This window comes from Thermobia domestica, chromosome 11 (genome assembly GCF_964235325.1).
Source record: "Thermobia domestica chromosome 11, izTheDome1.hap1.1, whole genome shotgun sequence".
Classification (NCBI taxonomy): domain Eukaryota; kingdom Metazoa; phylum Arthropoda; class Insecta; order Zygentoma; family Lepismatidae; genus Thermobia; species Thermobia domestica.
In genome coordinates this window covers 158,727,707-158,750,411 of record NC_137464.1, presented here as the reverse complement: position 1 = coordinate 158,750,411, position 22,705 = coordinate 158,727,707, and the positions used below count along the sequence as shown (strand labels likewise).

Below are 22,705 nucleotides of genomic sequence, written 5' to 3'. Positions count from 1 at the left end.
TCATTATGAAGTTTCCGTCATTCCCCCCCTTTTTTTAAAAATATTTGTCTCAGGATCTTGTTCTCAAATACTTTCAAAGTTTTCCCCTCAGAGTAAGCGACCATGTTTGGCAACCATACAGAACAACAGGCATGATTGTCATTTTATATATTTTAAGCTTCAAATTTCTCGACAGAATTCGCGATGACAAACTAATATTATAGCGCATTTTATATATATTGCAAAATCTCGTACTATTCGGGAGAAAACGCATATGAGTAGATGTAGACAGTAAAAGATATGCGTCAAGCGTATGCAATCCTACTCGGTTTCGAAAGCGGAATATGGATACTTAGGCCTATATGGATATATATATGCTTCCATATATATATGAATATATGCTTATATGGGTATATATATGAATATGGATATATATATGCTTCTCCGTTTTAAAAAAATACCTTGACCCACCTTGAAAAATCCTGTACGTCTCTTCTATTGGATATTGACGGTTTGTTCATGTGCCCTGCAAAAATGATGGTGTTAATATAACTCAATTATAACACAGGCTGGTGGTCCCAGCATGAATACCACTTCAGAGTGTTACTTCAACTCTGTTCCAGTGTTATGGTTAACACAGGCACGGTATTACCAGTTTGATACAGAGTCAGTCTTAAATTAGACGACGGTAGGGTTACCACCTTTTATTGGGAGAAATCCCGGACATATCCCGAAATGAAATCTTTAGATTGTGTTTGTCCACCACAAAGTTCACACGGCGCGAGCTGGGATCGAACCAGGGACCCCAAGCACCGGAGGTGAACGCTCTACCACTGAGCCACCGCGCTTGTACAACACAGAAAAAGGAAAAAAAGGGGGAAATATGTGAGTATGGTATTTATTGATCTAGAGAAGTCTTTTGACCACGGGAATTGTTGTTGGGAGTTCCTAAGAAGATTGGGTTGGAATGGAAAGATCGAAGACTCATAAGAAACTTATATAATTTTATGAACCAACAGGTAAGTGCTAGAATAGGGAGGAAATGACAGAGGAGAGTATAATTGGAAAGGAGTTTGACAGGGATGCTGTCTCTCGCCAACATTATTTAATATCTATTTAGAAGAGAGAGTGAAAAAAGCCTACATGATGAAGACGGCATTTCGGAAGGAGGTAGAATGATTAGATGCATAAGATTTGTAGATGATATGGCGCTTGTTGCAGAATCTGAAAAGAAAATCAATAGGGTGTACAAAACTTGAGGAAGTGCTTTGAAGAATATGGGATGAAAATAAATGTTAGAAAGACAAAACCCATGATGATTGGAACGAAGGGGTCTGTGTCAAATATAAAAGTGAGATGGGAGAAAATAGAACAAGTGAATGGTTTTCGATATCTGGATAATATTCTTAGTACTGACATGAAGTGCGACCATGAAATAAAAGCAAAAATAGGAATGGCAAAAGAAGCCTTTAGGAGGAAGGGAAGTTCGTTTTGTGGGACCTTGAATAAAGAGTTGAGAAAAAGACTTATAAAATGCTTCGTGTGGAGTGTTGTACTGTATGGGGCGGAAACATGGACATTACATAAAAGTGGTGAAAAACGACTGGAAGCCTTCGAAATGTGGGTGTGGAGAAGAATGGAGAGAATTAGTTCGGTCAAGCGGAAAACGAACGAGAGGGTGTTAGAAATTGTGAGGAAGAAAAGAACACTTTTAGATATTGAGAAGAGGAAGAGAAACTGGTTTGGATATTGCCTGAGAAGAAACTTTATCATGAGGGACGTGCTAGAGGGTATGGTGGCAGGAAAGAGAGTGCGAAGGAGGCTACAATTAATGGATGATATAAAAACAGAAAGATCATACGTGAAGACGAAGAGATTAGCGGAGGACCGTGGAGCATGGAAGCTTCTCAGCTACGGCAAGTGACCTGCCAAATAAGGGGAGAATACCGATGATGATGATGATGATGATTAGAGACCGGATGTTAGGCAAAATGCCTATTCTTTAATATTAAAGATATGATCAAAGATGACGTTTTAAAGTTTATATGGGGAGTTATAGTTACGATTTAATCCCATTTTATTTTGCCTATTTTGCCTATATCGTCCGTTACTGCCTAAATAATTGTTTTACTGCCTAATGTTGCCTATTCTATGCTTTTTCTTCAAAAATAAGCCTTCATTAGGAAGATATAGCCTATAACTTATATAATATCAATAACACACACACACACACACACACACACACACACACATATATATATATATATATATATATATATATATATATATATCAGTAGCGGCTCGTAGTCTCTACAAGCACCGGTTGCAATGTTGCAATATCAAAGGTATGTAGGTACGCGCAAGTGTTCCCCTCCCCCAGTATTCTTGAGTCTTATCCAAGAAATATTCAGGAAATATGAAGAGGAAAGTCTTTTAACCTCTATTTGTATATTATTGATTAAATTATTTCTCTAATATTAATTTAATATATAAGCTATTTCCTGTTTTTCAAACAACCACTATCAATGTACGTTTATACACTATTTATATACAAAACCTCTACACTCATGTTATTGAACACAAGATAAATCGAATATATAGTATGTGCTGTAAGCCATGAATGATGGCGTTAATCCGAAAAGAAGAAGAAAAAAAGCAAGAAAATTGCATGCACGCAGTTAAACAAAATTATTTAATTATATAAACTATGCATTATTTTAGAATGGAAGGTCTTTCTTCGATCTTTCGGGCTTCAAATTTTTCTATGACTTTATTGAATTTTTCTATGACTTTATTGACTAATCTGAAATGCTGCTCGCCAAGTTTCTCTGAATAGAAAGCACCGCTACCGCAAATATTTTCCGCTTTATTTTCTTTAGGGTCCAGAAACATCTCTCTCCTCCGACAATATACATTTTGTTAGCATTTCTTTGTATAAATATACGGAACAAAAAGTCCATTTTCAGGAACCACGTATTTTTTTTTCTTGTCTGTAAAGAAGCATGAAATCTAAGATGTTTTCCTTTGAAAATGAAAAAAAAATATATAGTTTAACATTCCAGCAAATTAGGCTAAAGAAGACAGATGAGTATTGGAAGTGAATGATTTATGCTCTCCGCCGGAAATCGAACACAGAATCATGTGCACGAAAGACACAAAGGTAAGAATTAGACCAGTAGTAAGACATTTTCTTCTTGGAGACTCGATTGACCCCCCCCCCCCCAGAATAGGATTTTTTTAAAAATAAATCTTATCCCAAGAATTTTCACCTTTGGATTATAAATGTTAAATAAAATCTATTGACTTCGAACGACCGCCCCCCAAACTTTCAGCCTGGATCCGTCCCTGCTACCACCAGACTTATATTTGTTCTTTGCGAGTTTATGTTTTGTGAATAACTTCTTTCTTCCACGCGTCTGTATCTTCCTCACTCTATCAATTGAGTCAAGCGCTGCTAAGCGGAGGAATTCGTAACTATTACAGAAGCTGACCAGTTGCGGAAAAAATGCAACCGTAAGGGACCAATACGGGAAGATAGGAGCGTTGCAAGAATAAATCCACTTCCCCATGTTAAGAGATAGGAGCTCGCTGCCATATGCTCAATGTTACTGCTTCCAGTGGCAACGTTCGCTGCCACTGGAAAGGTAAATCTCTCTCTTTCTTTCCGTTTTTTAATTGACTTTTTTCAGAAATGCATCAATACTGTTTTGCGCTCAAGAGCAAAGGTTTATTTTTTACTGATACACTACTTTAACGCTTAAAAATATTTTTAGTATTAAAAAAAATATCCGGTTGCACAACTATGCAACATATAGTACCAGCCGCCACTGATATATATATATATATATATATATATATATATATATATATATATATATATATATATATATATATATATATATATATATATATATATATATATATATTAGTTGTTTGTAAACAAACACGTGGTACATTATAATATATATACGGCAAAGTAAAAGAGGACCTTAACAAACAGGCATGTTTCTATATTCATTAAACATTATCTGTGACTTGAATCTATTTTTTAATCGTATTCACTATTTATCTCCATTATTTCGAGTTACATTTTAGTGCCTATTTTACTGCCTATTTTTTACCTTTTAAGTGCCTATTTGCCTGCCTATTTTCCTGATTTTTAGTGCCTAAACATCCGGTCTCTAATGATGATGAATAACACAGAGCTGTTGTGTTGGATTAACCCACATATTTTTTACTATGCCGTTAACATGTTACCTATGAAAATACAATAATCTCCATGTCTATTTTCTTTCTTTCTCCTAACCTCCCTCATGGCTATATAAATAGCGTACGCGCCTTTGACTTGGAGGACCTATGTTCAGTTCCCGGTATGGTTCAGATTCCACGTTAAAGTATAGGCTCGCGTCTTGCATAGCCTTACTACTGAAAAGGACGCTAAACTTCAAGCAAATTCCAAGAATTTTCTTTCTTCTGAAAATGTGTGATTAAATATTATCAAGGATACTGAAATAAACAGGACGTGACTTCATTTTAAATCTAGAAACTGGCATCAACTGTAAAATATCTGTTTCCTTTTATTTACAAGTTACTTTATTTTTCTTCCGCTCATCTAACTCATCTAACAAGTACAGTTTCACCAATTAAAAGCTTGCCGTCAGAACTTTTCAAGATGAAAGCAAAAGCAGAAAATAAATTTGAGAAGTTTGTTTTGTTCTGCAGTAGCTAGCGTTAACTTCCGGTCGATATGTCTCTTCTGCTCCGCGCTTCATATGGCTTGTGCTTTTCCGTGTTTTTGTTTACTTTGATTTCTTTTCAAAAATCTCGAAAGCCTGGAAGTATAATTAAAGCAAGGTATGTATTGTCTTATGTTATAAAGTAGCAAACCAGAAAAGTTGTCATTGTTTAGTAATTTAATTATGAGGTAATTTTGGAAGCAGAATTCGTATTAATAAGAAAAACTGGGACTCGCATTTTATATCTATCCAAGGATATCAAAAGCCCCTACTTTTCTGGATAGGCCAAACTGTTTCTACCATCTGCGTCAAGTATGCAAGTTGAAACAGGGGGTGGGCCAATCAGAAAGGACTTAGCCTACTGGCATCGAGGGCCGTATGATACAATGTATAACATTTTCATAACTATTTAATGGCTATATTTAATGGAGAATATCATTTAACGTACACCTACATGACGGGAACACAAAAACTGTTATAACGCTACTTAAATATTTATTTGCTAAAGAAAGGCAGAAAACTCTATTTATTTATCATTTTAGTGGGGAATTTGATTCTTCATTTTCTAAATTAGTCTCTCACTGTTCCGTGGTACACTGGATGTTCCAACGCGGACGATATTTTCCAAGATGGACATAAGTTATCCAGGAAATATTTCCAATTCAGTTTAAGATTAGGTAAGAAGTACATTTTCAATAAGGGGTCATTTGGGCCAGATGAAAAAGTTTAGTGGGCCGGGACTGGTCCAGGGGTCGACTGTTGCACATAGCTGCTCTACGTGAAGGTTTATGTTGTGCTAGATTTTCTTCTGCGCACTTGATTACGGTTTATCGTCTCGTTCAGCAGCGCAGCTGTATGAGACGTGGTCCTACAGCTTGACGTGGCGTCGAATCCAGATCTCCCGAAGACGCATACGCTAAACATATAGCCTTGAAATAGCTCTTGTTTTTGCAAAGAAAAATATAACAAGATTTTGCTTTTCAAAAAAAAGAAAAAAAAAGTTATTTGCGCCACTTCATAGTTCTGAATATGAACTACTACAACAACAACTACTACAACAACAACAACAACAACAACTACTACTACTACTACTACTACTACTACTACTACTACTACTACTAATAATAATAATAATAATAATAATAATAATAATAATAATAATAATAATAATAATTCGTTCTTTTAAAGATCAATTAACAAATGTTTTGGAAGTTTGTGAATATATGTAACAATAAAAAGCGCATTAGAGCAAACCACGGGTTGTTCAAAATTGTCTTATGCCGGCTGTTCCTTTACTTTTGTAAAACCTTTAAAAAACATAAAAATTGGTAAATTTAAAAAATAGCGTAATACGTTTTTTCTTTTTTCATTAATTATTATTTTATTATTTGAAAGTAGAAACCTCTACCATGGATGATAACTTTCCATTAAAATCGTGCAGGTGCATGACTTTTGACTCAATATCTATGTCTTTTATATATAAAACATGTATTAGAAATGAAACTTATGTATGTTTTATTTCTCAGAATTTATCTTACTTCAGTAATTATGTTTTATATCATAATTAAGAATTGTGGCTTCTGTGATACATGTTATGTATTTACTATCATCTAATAGTGTTTTAGCTTATTCCATAATCAAGTTTTTTTTGTTGTTGTTGTTGTTGTTTTTGATGAAAAAATAGTAATCATTTCGACAGTACTTAGGTAAGACCTGAAGTGCGACATGAAAGGAAATATTATCAATAAAGTTCATAATTAAAAAAAAAAAACTTTTGTTCGTAAGAAAAGCATGGTGGCTCAGTGGTAGAATGCAAGGGACCACAGATTCGGTTTTAGACCAAGCCATTTTCTAATAGGCAACATCGAGTTCTGAGTCTTTGAGATACTCCCACACTTTCGTTCCACCAATTCATCCATAATCATTCACTTGCAATAACTTCCTGTCTCCTTAGCTACGAGGCATAACTATTGGATGCTAAACTAAAAAAATTAGAGTTCTACTTTAATTTTGTCTCCTACAATCATTCAATGTTGTACTCATCCCAGGTCGCGCCAAGTGAACTTTGTGGTGAACAAACACCGTGTGTGTAGGTTTTCTCGTGGTTCTCCCGTTTCCTCCCACTTTCTCCACTCCACCCTTTAATTTATTTCTCATCATCACCGTCTCTTTAGCCTAGTCGGCATAATGTGGGACGTAAAACTTAAAGATTTCAGTTTACTATTGTACTTATGCAATCAAGCATACATTGCAAAAATCGGTTGCTGTCTTGCTTTTATTCGAAACACCGACGAACTGCCAGCAGTGGCGTAAGCAAAGGAATATGCCGGTTCAAGCTACTTTCCCCTTAATGTAGAGATATAGAAGATATATTCTGCTTATATACAGTATGTTCCATTTGTGATCTCCAGTGTTAGGTCGATTTTTTATAATTTATCACAGAATAAAATAAGAATTGAACACTCATGTTCAATTCAAAAACTTATCTCTCACAAGGTATATCTAGAATTATCGGAACACTAGCCTCATCTAATCCACGTTTTGTTCTTTAGCTCAACATATAATTTATCGCACAAATTCTGCTTTGATCTTAGATCTTTTTTTTTTTTTTTTAATGCAATCATTTTCAATATTATTTCAAATCATTTCATTTGCTCATCATCTCAATGGGAAAGGCAAATATTTTGCAGCAGTGTATGGTGATAGTGCATCGTATCTGTTGTGTAATTCAGCCATCATACCGAAAACAAAAGTAACATTCAATGGCATTATAAATCTAAACACGCAGGTGAATATCATGCTCTGGATGACGAAGAACGTTCGAAGATTTTGAAAGACCTCAAGACAAGTAACTGATTTTGATATTGATAGTCCAAAGTTTTCTTATCAAAATAGTTAACAGTCGGATCAGTGGATACTATTAATATTTAATTTAATTAATATAATTATTAATAATTTGAATACTGCTATGATCTTAATATTAATATTAAAACAAAGTTCTAGCACAATACTCCTCTGAAATAACAAATAAGTAGCGCCGTAACTTATATGGAGGAGGGCCAGGAGCAATTTTGCTCCATTTAAGCTCCTCGCCATTTGATGGAAACCACTTCAAGACAAAACTTTCTTAATACATATGATACGATACGAGCATGAATGTATAAGTGAAGTATGAAATAGACTCGTGTGAAATAAATAAATAAATAAATATATATATATATATATATATATATATATATATATATATATATATATATATATATATATATATATATATATATATGTGTGTGTGTGTGTGTGTGTGTGTGTGTGTGTGTGACCGGGTAAGGCGAAAATAATGGTAAGCGCACTGCAGTTGAAACGAGCAATTTGATGGAATGGATTGGGATTGAACCATATAACAGTATGTAGGTAGTTTAACTGAATTTCGGAAATGAACCTGCAGATGGCAGAAGAAGCTTGTTTGTATGTGTCATTGCATTGAATTGCATGGGAATGTTAAACTTTCTTTCCTAGTATACTTGAAAATGTGACATATCGCTGTTTCCCCAAGCTGCTTATATACATTCTATGTACGGATACTACTGTAAAAGCACATTGCAGTAAAATGTCTAGTATTAAGGCCCCCAGAAATAATATATACTTCTTAAGGCTTTAAGTTCGGTGAAACATTATCCCCTCAATGTAATCTGAGAAGCATAGAATGGGCCCATCATACTATTTTCAAAACAACTCAAAATAATATATAGTGCTACTACTGTCCGATGATGTGGACAAAATGAATAACTTAAGAAAAAGCATAAATTTAATCTGTGGCCCTTAAACAAGCAAACAATCTGATTTCTGAAATTAACTGAACATCACTCGTTATTTTCACCGCGAGAACGACTTAAAAGTTTTCTATGAAGCATCTAATCTTTACTACTAAAATAATGTGTGTAGTAGGGGTCTACCTATTTGTCTGTCTGACATCAGCTTTTCACATAGAAAGGAGTGAACTAGAGCGACCAAATTTGGTACACGAATAGATCTTCACCAGATCTAATTCTATACAAAGCCCTTTTTCTGAATTTAGGCACGGAGAATTATAGGCAGGTTATAACGAATGCATAAAAGGAGATGATATATACTCGGGACGCTGGATACTAGTGTAAAATTCAGTTTTAGGGGTCATTGAAATGAATAGTAATACTCCCGACGCTGTTTAAGTTCAACTTTAGCCCCTTCGTCGCGGAAGGTTAAAGTTATGAAATGATCGTTGTTATTGTCAAATTCATAGTTTTGAGAACTTCTGAGATGGATAGTAACGCTTCCGATGCCGTCCAAGTCCAACTTAGATCTCCATTCCATGGTAGTTGGAGGGGCCTTAAAATAACACTCCCGATGCCATTCATATCCAACTTGAGGTCCTATTCTCGTAGAGGTTAGGGGTGAGAAAATAGCATGTCTAAAATTACCAATATTAGTGTCAAATTCCTAGTTTTCAGAGTCGCTGAGATTAATAGTAACACTCAAGATGCCATGTAAGTCCAACCTTTGCTCTATCGTCATGAGGGTTGGTGATGGGGACATGAAAATTAACATGTTCAAAATGACCGATATTAGTGTCGAAGCCTTAGTTTTCGGGATTCCGATGCTGATGGTAACTACTCGATGACATTTGAGCCAAAGTTTAGGCAAGAAGGGACATGACAGCCGGTCCAGGAACTGACAGGGATAACACCACAGGCGTTTCTCTTTCCTATTTATTTATTTATTTATTTCAATCATCTTGTGAGAAACAACGCCGAAGGCATTACTCTTCTATATTTGTTTATTTCACTGATTTCTTTATCTTCAAAAAAAAAAAAAATGCATATATCTTATTCTGACCATGCGAGGAACGGGTATTTCAGCTAGTTGTTGATAAATGTACTTCTGCATTATTCTGACAAGATATAAAGTTTGTAATTTGTATTATCATCATTTCCAGCTTGGTGACGACTACGTTTTGCTTAGCCTGTTCAATCAGCTGACTCAGCAACCAAAGTGCAGTGTCTAGGAAATTACGTGTTGCTGACAAAAAAAAGTTTTCTTCAATTTAATAACAAGACAGACTTCTGATTGCCAAGGTTTTTTGTTCATCCTGGATTGAATCCCCGACCCATCTCGAGCTTCACATCCTGTAGCATTGTTTCACCGCATCTTGCCATTAGTAGCAGGTAATTTCTATTATTTTTTTTATAGATTATAGTAATAGGCTGTTTTATGCTTACTTACAATAAGTGAACTAGGTTTGCAGTATATGTGATACTAGGCTTCCTCACTCTAAAATGTAATCTCGCAAATTTAAAGGATTTTTTATCTATGTTTTGAATCAAATTGTCTGCTCTGCAATATATTCTACGACTGCTTGACTCGATTACAGAAAACAGTTGGGAATGAATAACAGACAATTGCCTGACGAAGGAAAACATATTTCCGAAAAACTATTTATAAGAATATCACAAATGCAGCCCTTTAGTGAAGACGTTGAGAACTCAAAACCATATTTACAACGTGGAAGATACAGTGGCTCAATGATAGAGCGCTCAGCTCTACTCTGAAGAGTCTCTGGTTTGATCCCTGTGTTGTATAGCATCATGTTTGTTGGTTTCTTGTAAGTTCCTCCGTTTTCCGTCACAATCTTCGTTCCATAAGTTCTTCCATCATCGGTCACCTTCGTTAATGGCCTGTTTCTTTTAGCTTAGAAGGCATAATAAATCGTGTTACATTTACAGACGAGAAATACTAAAGAAGCGTTTCTCAAACAAGTTCTAACTGGAGACTGGTTTTTAGTCAGAATGTTCTACGGACTGTCTGATTATTGTCCAGTTCAAAAGCAAATTATCATTAAACATTTATTTTTAATATTTTGAACGGTGTCCCGACAAAACATACCAGCGACAAAACGTACCACTTGAATTTTCGCGACAAAACGTACCACTTTTGACGACCTGTCATAAATGACAACCTGTCATGGATTAATTAAAGCATTTCTGATATTTATTCCACGACAAAACGTACCACTTATATAAATTACAACCTGTCTTGGACTAATTAAAACATTTCGGATATTTAATCCGCGACAAAACGTACCACTTCAAGCATTTTTTTTTTTTCAGCGTGTTCACAGATTATTCTCCAGATCGAACAAACTTCTCTTAAAGGTTCTGTACGTGACAAACGTAACATTAAACACATTTATCTACGAGTAAGAGAACACGAGTCTTCCAAAATACATTAGACCAATGTGGGTGCTTACATATCTAACAAAAGAGAACATAATGTTAAGAAACTACTTCCTCATGAACAGGTAAAACAACGGCAGTATAAGGTTGAGAAGAACAGACAGGTAATGTAAACCCCTATCGAGTTGTTAAAGTGCAGAAACTCATTGGTAAAAGAAGGCTCATTTACAGAGGAAATGTAGCAGCCTATAAACTGAAAGATACAGCTATAGATCATGGAAACTTTTTGGATATTATTCCTTTCTTAAGCAAATTTGACCTTCCGCTTAAAAGTAATTTAGATAAGGTCACCAAGAAGAGTCATATACGAGGAAGTAAGCAGGATAGTGGTCGCATAACTTTTCCTAAACACAGTGAATTTTGTTTTGAATGCTATCAACACACTTATCAGAGAAGATATTTCGAAATAAGTCTCTCAAGCTTCAATATTTTCTGTTCTATTAGACACTACTCAAGATATAGTAGTTTCAGGCCAGTGTTCTGTTGTTTTACGGTATGTTGTTAAAATGGTTGTTAAACAAAGTATTGCTGTTATTGTAAAATTCATATCTACCACAGGCTAGTGTTCTTGCGGTTTACTGCTGGAAATTCTGCAGGAAGTTGAACCTTGATATTAAGAAATGTATTTGAAATTCAACCGATGGCTCAAGTAACATGCAAGGACAATATTCGGATTTTTTCAATTCACCTATGATCAGTTTCACGTGTGATTCAGTTGATTTTGAGTTTAACGGCCTTTTTAGCAGCGAGGCTATAGGAGACGGGACATACTGATTTACGGGAAATCCGAAGCACATGAGCTCCCGCCAGAAATCGAACCCAGGTCTCCCACGACAAAGGCGCATACGCTAACCGCTTAACCACTAAGAAACTCAATTATACGTGTGGTGTTACGCTCATATACTCAATCATGTAATATGTGATCTGACAAAAAATTGCATTGATTCTGTGGCATTGTTCTGCTAAATGACTGTACGATATTTATGCGTGAGTCTTATCAGCGAATGGACATTTGGAAGATCAAATGTTAACAAAGGCGTCTTACAGTTATTGCGGAAAGAAGATGGTAGAAAACACACTGTTTTTCAGAAAAAGTTTGGTGATTTTTCGAACCCAGAAAGTGCTTTGTATATAGAGTTGACCATAATAATTAAGAAAATTGCTTCTACAAAAAATATCAAACCAAAAGCTAGGTGTAAAGCGAAAGGATATATAAAAGATCTTCTCAAGTTCAAAACAACTCGGACAGCACAAATGTTCCGTAAGATATTTCAAGCGACGACCTCTCTGTCAAACTATCTCCAAATAGAGGGTGCTGCTAGTGTAGTCCTATCGGATGGTGCAGGCTACTCTGTTCCAAGTGAAAGAGTAGAGAGATGATTTTGAATCCGTTAAGAATGCAGCATTAAGCTTTGCGGAATGGGCCAATAACAAATTTGAAGACTTAGAACGTGATTTCTTTCTTTTTTTCTTTTCTTTTCTTTTTTTTTTTCTATAGACCTGTCGACAATTCGCCTTCAGAGATGGACAAAGATTTTCCTGTGAATATGAATATGAAGCTGCTTCTATCCAATGACCAGGTACTGCATCGAAGCATTCAACACAATATTGGACATGGTAGTTTCGAGTATTTCTTCAAGATTCAAGAATCAATGTACTTTATGGATTATTTGGACCCTAGACACTTCAACCAAGTAACAGAACTTCCAGACGTGCCTTTCGATAAACTTACATATTTTCTGAAAAACTTCAGTAAAGAAGTTTTCAAGGATAATATAAATGTATTCTCTTGGACTTTTGAAGGACGTGAATATCCTTGAAAGTCAGTCTTGATGACGAGAACAACCGAGAAAAAATGACTGTCCTGATGGTGCAAGTGATTCAGAATTAGGAGAAAATACATTTGTTTACAAGGAAAGCGAATGCAAAACGTGTTTCAAAATTGTCCAATGTGCTGCTTTTTAATTTTGCAGAATTGTAAATTTTGCAGTAATACTTATCCAGGTTTCCAGCATACAAATTTTTATTGACTTTGCCCGTAACTCAGGTAACATGTAAAAGAAATTTTTCAAAACTTAAATAAACTGAAATACATTAAAAATAGGCTAACGAGTACCATGTCTCAGGAACATTTGAAAACATTTATGTTGATGTCTATTGAAAAATATTTCGAATGCAAAAGTGATAGATACAGTAGCATCAAAAACTAGTACACTAAAACATCTGGTAATTTTGTAATATAGTATACGTTCTTCTTGAACTTCATATAATATTTTGAACAATTAAGAATAATATACTGATAAAAGAATATCAGATTTTAATGGTCAATTGTTAATACTATTGACTTACTGTAGAAAGAAAACTGCAATTGATTTGTGACATTGAGATGCTGGTGGCCCTTGTGGGAGAAAGCGCCCGCGCCCCTCTAATAATGTCTATCCGTCTCTGGTCCAAAGCCTGGGTAAAGTGTGATGGAAATCAGCAAATATTCAAATATTGCATATGCAAGATTCGTGCTGGTCTTGGTCTGGCGAGAATCTTGCAGGTATGGTCTTGGTGTTGGGAGAATCTTGCAGGCATGGTCTTGGCCTTGCATCCCTTAGTCTTAGTTTTGGTCTTACATCGGTACTTTTCTCACCACCAATCTGTTCAACTTTTAACCTTATTTTGGCCGATATATATATATACTTATATACCGTCCTATCAAGTGGTACGTTTTGTCGCCTGACATTATTTGATGGCTGATTGGAAGACTCTTTGCAAGTAGCCCTCCAGGCAAGTGGTACGTTTTGTCGCTTGTCATTATTTAAAGTGTTTTAAGAAAACCCTTCACAAGCAGCCCTCAGGGTAAGTGGTACGTTTTGTCGGTGGTACGTTTTGTCGCGTATTCATTTTGAACATATAGTAGTATACATAACAGTGAAAATAGTGTTAATTCAAATTTCCTTAATTTTATGTTGATAAAGAAATCCACTAACTTTTTTTTTTTTTTTGGATAAATGGATGATATCAAGATTTTTATAACACATCTGTATAAGGTATCATATTTTGTGTAATCTTTATTATTAAATAGCATCATCTATACTTGTTTGAGATTCTGTGTGATACACAATTAATTTGAATTTTACTTTTCTGTCTTTTTTGGACTACTGTTCAAGCTACAGGATTACAGTTTGAAAAACGTTGTGCATACCATAGAAAATCTCAAAATGTAGTTAAATACAACATACACTTTGATGCATAGATATTTTATTCTACTTGTTGCGTGTATAAAATAGTCAAAAATTAAATCATGCATTAAATATACTGATATATTGTAACGTATTTATTGACTTCAGGGTCTATCGTTCTGTAAATAAATAAACTGGTAAGTGGAGAAGGTTACGGATCACATAACTTCACAATATGTACATGGCATCGAATATATGTATGATGGATAGTTAAATCAAGGTGTTTAAGATTGACAGGACATGTTCATGCATAGAAAATACGAGTAGACTTCACATAATTTTAGTTGAAAGCCCTTCGGAAAAAAATCTTCTAGTATAATAAGAAACATAACAACGAATAATCACCTCTCTAACTTTACCCCTTCCTTAATTTGACCACATATATATCTGTAACTATACACAGGGTGGCCCAAAAGTAGGTATACACCCCTGCATTGATCAAGTATAGCATTCTAGCTTATAGGCTCATTTGTTTCGGCTGTTCCCAGCTTAAGATATAAGTAAAATACATTAAGAATAAATAATACAGAAACTAAGTCTACTTGTTGGATAACAATAAGAAATGATGTAAAAAGCAATGAGTTTAGCAGTACGGGACTGTATACATACTTTTGGGCCACCCTGTGTAGTAACACAGGCGCGCACCCAGAAATTTTTGTTGGGGGGTCCAATACTACAAGCCACTACGTCTATGTAGTATTGATCGGGTATCATTCTGCACCCAAAAAGACCACAAGTAATTGTAAAATACTTCCACCTATATTTTCATGGGTAAAAAATAATAAAACTAGAATGTTTTATAACAGAAAGAGTACAGATGAAATTTAACATCAAATTTTCATGCTACATCAATAATTTCTCTGTTAAACAATTATAGTTTTATTGAGAAAATGTACAAATGTATGTTGAGTTAGGAAGTTTGTTGGGGGGAGTCCAGATCCTGTAGATTCCCTCGTGGATGCCCCCCTGTAGTAGCATAAACTAGTGAGTGCACCGTGTATTGGACACTCATATAAGTTAGTCATTTTTTGAGTGTGCAAAATTAATGTAGATAGAAAGATGTGGCTAGTAACCAGCGCCATAACTTCGATCTTTTATTGGGAAAGCAAGCAAAATATTTGAACCCCTGTAGGAAAAATGAAGTTAGGTCCCCTAGAAAATATGAAATGTAGCCTACCTTCACAATTTAAAACCTTAATGAATATTTCTGTTACTTTTAGGGACCACAGTTGGCGTTTTACTGTACTAGAGTCCAGGGCTTCATTCTGTAACGGTCTTCCCACTCTATAGTTATAGCTTAGGGAACTCAACAACATTCATTGCCACAGAAACAAAAGAACATTATCTTCTATCTTGTAGGAAATCACTCTAGTCATGATTAGTTCATACTTTCTCAAGGCCCTGCTTTATAGGCCTATTATCATCCCATTTTCTTCTATGTCTGCTTTGAAGTCTCTTACCCAAAGATCCTCCAACTAGAGTTTACCCAGCTTATTAATGTTGTTCAAGAACTCGTATAACATTCAGTGATGAATATATATAGGAATCCTATTGTGGTGCTTGTGCTATTTAATTTATTCAGTTTAGCTGTGAAATATCACAATTAAATGAATTCTGCGATAATGATAGACTTTGAGTTATTAGAATGGTATTCAAATCTTTCACGGGTAACAAATATATATTGAAACAGTCCTTAAAGGAAAATATCTTACAATTTCTAATTTCAATGGGACTTAAAATCATCATATCTCTAAACATCAAGCTGATAAACAGCAAACTCAAGTTACTCATGCCCCCGGGGTATACTCTGGGGATTTCCCATTATCTGTACCAGGAGACAGATTGATTTGTCTTCAATGCAGGCTAGTACGATTTTATCCTGTACCTTCCTCCTTCCCTAAACTGAATATTTGCCCAGAGGGTCATAGCCAGACGTTTACGTGTGACTGAACTTAGTTCTTTAAAATCAACATAAAAATAAACTTTATAATAGTCAAATTAGCACTAAACAAATTTTGTACTGCACAATAATACAGTTAAAAGTCATATAATCGTATGTTGTTCGCTTGTTATGCTTTAAGTTATGCTATCGTATGTTGTTCTTTTCCGTTATGCTTTAAGAAAATAAATAGGCACATAATGAATCTCAAATAACAAGAGCACGAGTAGAAAAGTGTGTAAGCATTTTACATGCAGTATCTGTACAAGATCAAACTGAAGAGTGGATATGCGGGAATCAGAGTTTTTCCTCTACAAATTCTCAAGTTTATGCCAGATAAAATAACATTTTAGATCTTTTCACATTCTCTGATATCAGGGAGGGATATGTATCCTCCCTCATATCCTTAATACTATATGGTTTGGGATCAGTATAACACTAAGGTGCATTTTTCTTCTTGATTTGAGAAATCTCTTTGTGATATTGAAAAGAAAAAAGTGAAATTAACATAAAGCAAATATAATGTGTAGAAGAAATTTCATTTCTAAGCTGCGTACACTCTTAATTTGTTGATCGTTCTTCTGTTCCTTGCACCCAACGTTTCTCAAGCTTTCTCGAGGCAAAGTGGTTATTGTTCTCATTTCTAGCGCGGGAAATCTCAATTCGATTCCCGATGGGAGCTCAGCTGCAGGGACGTACGCAGGAGATGGTCCCTGCGGATCCGGACTTCTCCCCGGAAATCCAGACTTCTCTGTATATTTAATCTAATTTTAGGGATGATTTTACAAATTTTAATATAATTTATCCTCATGCTGAATTTGGACTTTCGTAAAAGCTTTGGTCTCCTCTCGAAATACATCTCTTTAGTACGTGCCCGGTCAGTTAGTTTGTATCGCGAGTTAAAATGCAGGTCTGATGGAGCTTTATTGCTTAAAAAAAAAAAAAAGCGTTAGCTCTAAACGAATGGACGAGCTCCCTCCTGGCTAAACGATTAGCGTACGTGCCTTTTGCGTGGAAGACCCGGGTTCGATTCCCGGCGAGAACTCATATGGTTCGGATCCCACGTTAAGCTGTAGGTTCACATCTCATATAGCCTCGCTGCTGAAAGGGATGCTAAACTCAATTTTAAATCAAAATAAAATCTAAATAAATGAACAAAATCAAGTCTTGAAATATTATACTGTTGGTTTTGATCTGAGGCTAGGTGTCGAAACCCAATTTGTACTGTACAATATTGAGGAAGGGACGGATTGAAGAGGGTTTGACTTGTTCTTCCTTTGAGCTATAAAGCGATGATCTATGTGTTACTTTAATGCATGCTTAATCTAAAATATATTAATCCTGCATATTCAAAAGAAATCAAGTAAGCACATATTAGGTTTCAGTGTTATTTATTTAATTTCTTGCCCCTCATCTATAATTAATCCGGCATCTTTCATACTTTTTTTAACATAGCAAACCCAAGCTAAAGTTTTCACATAAAAATCGAACCATGTGCTGGAAAAATGCAAATTTATGAATATAGTGGCCCTGTCGGTACGAGAATATCAGTCGGTGATGATCAAGCAAGTGTAATGTAAATTTCTTTTTCAGTAACTGTATCATATGAAATTGTACATATGCGCAATAAGGGTTAAAGTGTTTCTATAGAAAGGTAATACAGAACTAACACTATTCCCGACTAATGCACTACCCCGTGAAAGATTTTGACTCACCCACTCTTTCTCCATCCTAACCCAGCATCCCTATTGACTGTACAACAGGGCAGGGCACTAAATAACCACTTACTCTTCATCTCATTAATAAATGCTTCCAATTTTCGTTTTCTGAATAGTACTTCACAACATATGATTCTGCATCAAAATAAAATTTTCGCAATTAAGGGGATCTTCTACCATCTCTGCTTAGGTTTCTAACTCTCCATTTGATAACATGTAAAATTTAATATGGTAATTTCTAACAAAGTATTGCAGGTAATAACTTGAAATTTTTAATACAAATACACAAGACCCATATAAATCCAACCACGGTCTCCAATTTACGTTACATGCGTTAGATTAATTGCAATATATTCTTCAGTAAGTTTGGCAACAGAGAATAAAAAGTATGCTGCAGAGGGGAGAGGGCTGACCATCTGTTTGCTTGTTAGCTGCTTTTAAAAGGACGATCTTACCAGAAAAATCACGTTGTGATTCTCACTTCTCAGTGGTTAGAATGGTCTGGACTGGAAGAGCCCAAAACCTCTTCTTTCTTCCTTTCACGGTTTGTTTGTTTCTTCCACCCCCTGCTGTCACAAGAAGACAACTTGTTTCGGAAAGCACTTTGAATTAGTAGCGAAAAGCCAAACTGAATGACACCACGGACGGATTAAAGGGAGGGGCGGTCACTCCCTCCGAGAACATTTGAATACTTTGAATAATCGGAGTAAGAAACTAGAAATTGCGTAATCTAATAAGAAAAGTTTGTTGAAGTATACAAATCAAGACGCATTTTAAGTATCACAGCATTGTACTCTCATCCCCTCCCCTCCCAATTCCCTTCTGAAGAAGTTCTCTTTTGTTTCTCTGTTCCATATTAGCCTTTACACTTACACTTTCATTATCCAGTATTGATTTTTACCATACCATCTGCACAGAAGGCGAATAAGGTTTACGAGTCCTTCCTGCCCCCTTTTTTAAAAATTGCTAATTATAATAAAATTTATCGAAAACAATTCATCTCAACGATAAAGACTTATACACATTCATTATTGCAATTTTAAAATAAACTCGCCTCCTGTCGCGTATGCTAGCGATCTAATATATACGAATAGATGAAAAGTTAGTTTGAAGCGTATTGTTTTTCTGTAATTAAGTCCGAATTCATATTTGTTTCTATTGTTGCATCGACAAAAGTGAGTGCTAAATCGATTTAGGCTCGTTGGTCTTTGCGAGGTCCCTCAAGATGCAAGGCCGTGGGCAGTCGCCCACCACTTGAAACGCCTCTGCACTAGAGGTCTGCACGTGCTCGGGCCTACAAAGAATGTATCACTTCGGGCCCGGGAGAGGTTCGGGCAGTAGCGTCATTTCAGATTTGGCTTGGGGGGCCAAGAAATAAATAAAAGTTCTGTGCACTGGACCCCAGGGTATTGATTCGATGTATTTTGGTACCCAGAACCCAAATTTCGAAACTCCAGGACGATTTGACTGTGTCAACTTTGTTTTATGGGCGAAGAACGTAAGTGCTGTTTTACGTTTGCTTATGTTTATCGCCCATTTAAAAAAATATCACGGTCAATCGTCCTGGGGTTTCGAAATTTGGATTCTGGCTACCAAAATATTTTGAATCCATACCCTGGGGTCTGGTGTACAGAACTTTTATTCTTTTTGTGTAGCTGTGTTATTATTATTATTATTATTATTATTATTATTATTATTATTATTATTATTATTATTATTATTATTATTATTATTATTATTATTATTATTATTATTTTCCATGCGTACATTTTCTCGAAAATATCCTCCCCCTAAGAGATGATCAACAATTCATTCCTGAATAGTACTCAGCTTCTTTTCCTACTAATGACTATTTAGGAGTTTTTCCTTAGCTGAATCTCGTTATATTGTGTCTCCATTGTACGTAGAATAGGATTCGATTGCCAGTGTAAGCTCACAACTTCCGAAGTTGAGTCAACATCGTGAAAGAAATAAAGAACTATCCGAATAAAGTGGTAGCGATCTCTGGCCAAGAAAGACGAAAGGATTGTTTGATGTCATTGCACTGATCACGATCTTCTAGGTTGTGAATGTTTACCAGTTGGCATGTCCAGGTCCCTATGGGCTGTATTGCTGAGTTTAGATTTTAGACTAATAAACAGCTGTCTTTAGAAAATAACCTTGTAACACAAATATGATAGTCATGAGTTCCGAACCATAGTGTCAAGTGGTTTGTGTCAAGTGGTCAAATTTGTTATTAGACATTCGTGGAAATCAACTGCTCTGTTAAAATATTTCAGTTTTCTAACATTGTTATGCCTAATTATTATTAAGCATTAATAATTAATTATTATTAAGAAGAAACTGAAAATCGAGAAACATGGAAGAAATATTTCAAGGTCCAAACTGAAAATTAAGAAGAAACGAAAAAAATCTCATCAGTCCCAGGACCGGCCAAAAGGCAGAATACTTAATAATAATAATAAGAAGAAGAATTTTAAAATTTCGTTCTTGATTATAAGAATACATTATACATTATAAAAGTCGTATACAAAGAAATGTATACATCCTAGAAATAGTATATACATATCAACGAAATACCTTACTACTGTCAAACAACATTTGTACTGTGTATACATTTATATTAATTCTATAGACTGTCACGTCTTTTAATCACGTGGCTCCCCAGCTTGGCTCACAACGATGAGCAAACGCCAATGATTTGAGTATTCTAGTAGGGAATCGAACCTAGAATCACGCGAACAGGAGTCAAAAGTTTTAACCACAAGACTATGGTACCCCTTAGTATGACGTTATGCTTGAAATTCAAATGATTCTACCAAAAACAATTATCAACGAAATAGTTTATTACATCTCTAACACATTACATTTATACTGTGCATATATCTATATTAATTACATTATGAAAAGGAGTAGAATGACTATATGCCCGAAATTAAAATGATCCTACAAAAAGCATATTTTTCAACGAAATACCTTCCTACTGTCATGTATACGGGTAATTTTATTCGTGGGTGGAAGGAGGAGTCGCCCGAAGTAAGGAAGAAATACAATACTCTCCTATCTGATAATTGAAATCATGAATAAATTTTATTATTATTATTCTTTCTGTATATGTTCATTTTCGAGTTAATCATTCCATATCGGACTCCCGAAGAAAGAAAAAAAAACTCGAAACAACTTATTGACCGTGCTGATAGCGACTAATCCCCGTCACGACACCGTTTTTCAGTTTTGTTAGTGTTAGGAAAAAGAAGAGTGAGAAAGAAGAGTAGCAGAGGGAGGCAGAGAAGAAAAGAAAAAGAGAAAGAATGAAGAAAGATAAAGGATTGGAGGAGAAAGGATTACTGGATAATTCAGGAAATATAGTAATGAACTTGAATGGTTATTAACAAAGGATCAATTCCGAAGTGATCCGGAAATAGACACATGTCCATAAATACGAGCCTGATCTGGGTCCAGGCGACTGCACAAGAGGGAGTTGCCCAAACCCAGCCCAAGCTAGGTGAAAATGGAATTTAATTGGTTGTAAGGTAATCCTGAATGGTAAGTATTAACTATCCAGTCTCTGAACTCCATACTCTGAGATCGACCACACATATGAATTAACGGCCAACAAGAGATGGTCTCTGACGTTTCTTATCACATGCGGTGGGATATTGCAGCCCCCACTTTGATACCAGTGTTACCAACCACGATCACTCTGTCGTATACCATTAATTAAATTGCCACTACAGCTGCACCGAAAAAACCTTGACACGCAAGTAGTGGCAATGTCACTGCGAGCTGTCAGAGACGTTCTCTTACTGGACGCACTATAGCTTGGCGAGACTTCTTTTTTGGAAGGAGAGAGTACCAAATTCTTTTCCTCTTTGATTCCTTCATTTTGTCACACTTCTTGCAACACAGATATTATAGCACAACGACAGTAGAATTTCCAGTAAGTGCACTTTGCAGTTCATTTCAAGACTATTCTAAAACTCAAGGGTCACAAAATCACCCTCCCCTCTTTCCCTTTTCGAAGGGATCTTTCGGGGGGAAAGGTGAAAAATGTGGAAACAATTGGATACAATTACTAAGAACATTTTCCTTCTTCCTTCACAAGTCTCTTGTTTATGGTCATTTCGTCTTGTGTGATAAGGCGGACTTCAGAACACAAAATTGCAACGCTCCAGATTCCCTACCCAAATTGTCACGCGGTTCGTATGTCAGTCTTCGAGTTTCTTCAAAGAATGTTACATTATCTGCTATGAGATCTGCAAACGATCTCCATTGTATAACTGCTATCTCGATAGAGGCAGTGGAAGAAACTGAGGACAAAGCTGCCCAAAACAAGTTTTTGACAAAAAAAAAAAAAAAAGGAAGAAACAGAGACAACATTTGTTTTTAGCCAGAAGCGCTCATAAATCACTACCACGTGACGCGAAGACTATTAGGGCTAGAGGTTCAGCAGAGAGCTCTCAATTCCTGGAGAAATTCTATCCTCTACGTTGCCAAGTGTAAACGGAAGTATACATTATAATTAATCTAAATTGATCTGGGGCATTAAATCAAAAACAGAAACCGTGAACATATAGGTATTGCTGTTGGAAAATATCATGGAAAATTTTGAGACGGTAAGTGCAATATCTTGTTAAATATTCACATAGAAATATCTACGTGTTATCTTATAGGGATCCTGAAACACTTGCAAGTGGGTAGACATCCCCTTAAAAGGAAAAACTCGTGACCCACTTAAAACCTCGCGACCCTTTCACCAATGGGTTGCGACGTACACTTTGAGAAATACAACTTTTTTTTTTTTTTTAGTCGTTATGAATAATTAAGTGGTTTA

The 22,705-nt window shown here is 35.6% G+C and overlaps 1 protein-coding gene across 4 annotated transcripts in view; it reads left to right on the top strand.

The window, feature by feature from the left end:
- LOC145664525 (protein yellow-like) overlaps positions 1-22,705 on the top strand; it is a 129,287-nt gene that overhangs the window by 31,518 nt on the left and 75,064 nt on the right. For 2 of the 4 annotated variants that reach the window (XM_081731265.1, XM_081731263.1), the window contains exon 2: positions 9,688-9,916. The gene's annotated coding sequence lies outside the window, so the exon portion shown is untranslated. Of the gene's footprint in view, positions 1-4,703; positions 4,834-9,687; positions 9,917-22,310; positions 22,488-22,705 lie in introns of those variants that run through there. The other 2 variants (XM_081731264.1, XM_081731266.1) reach the window with 2 other exon arrangements.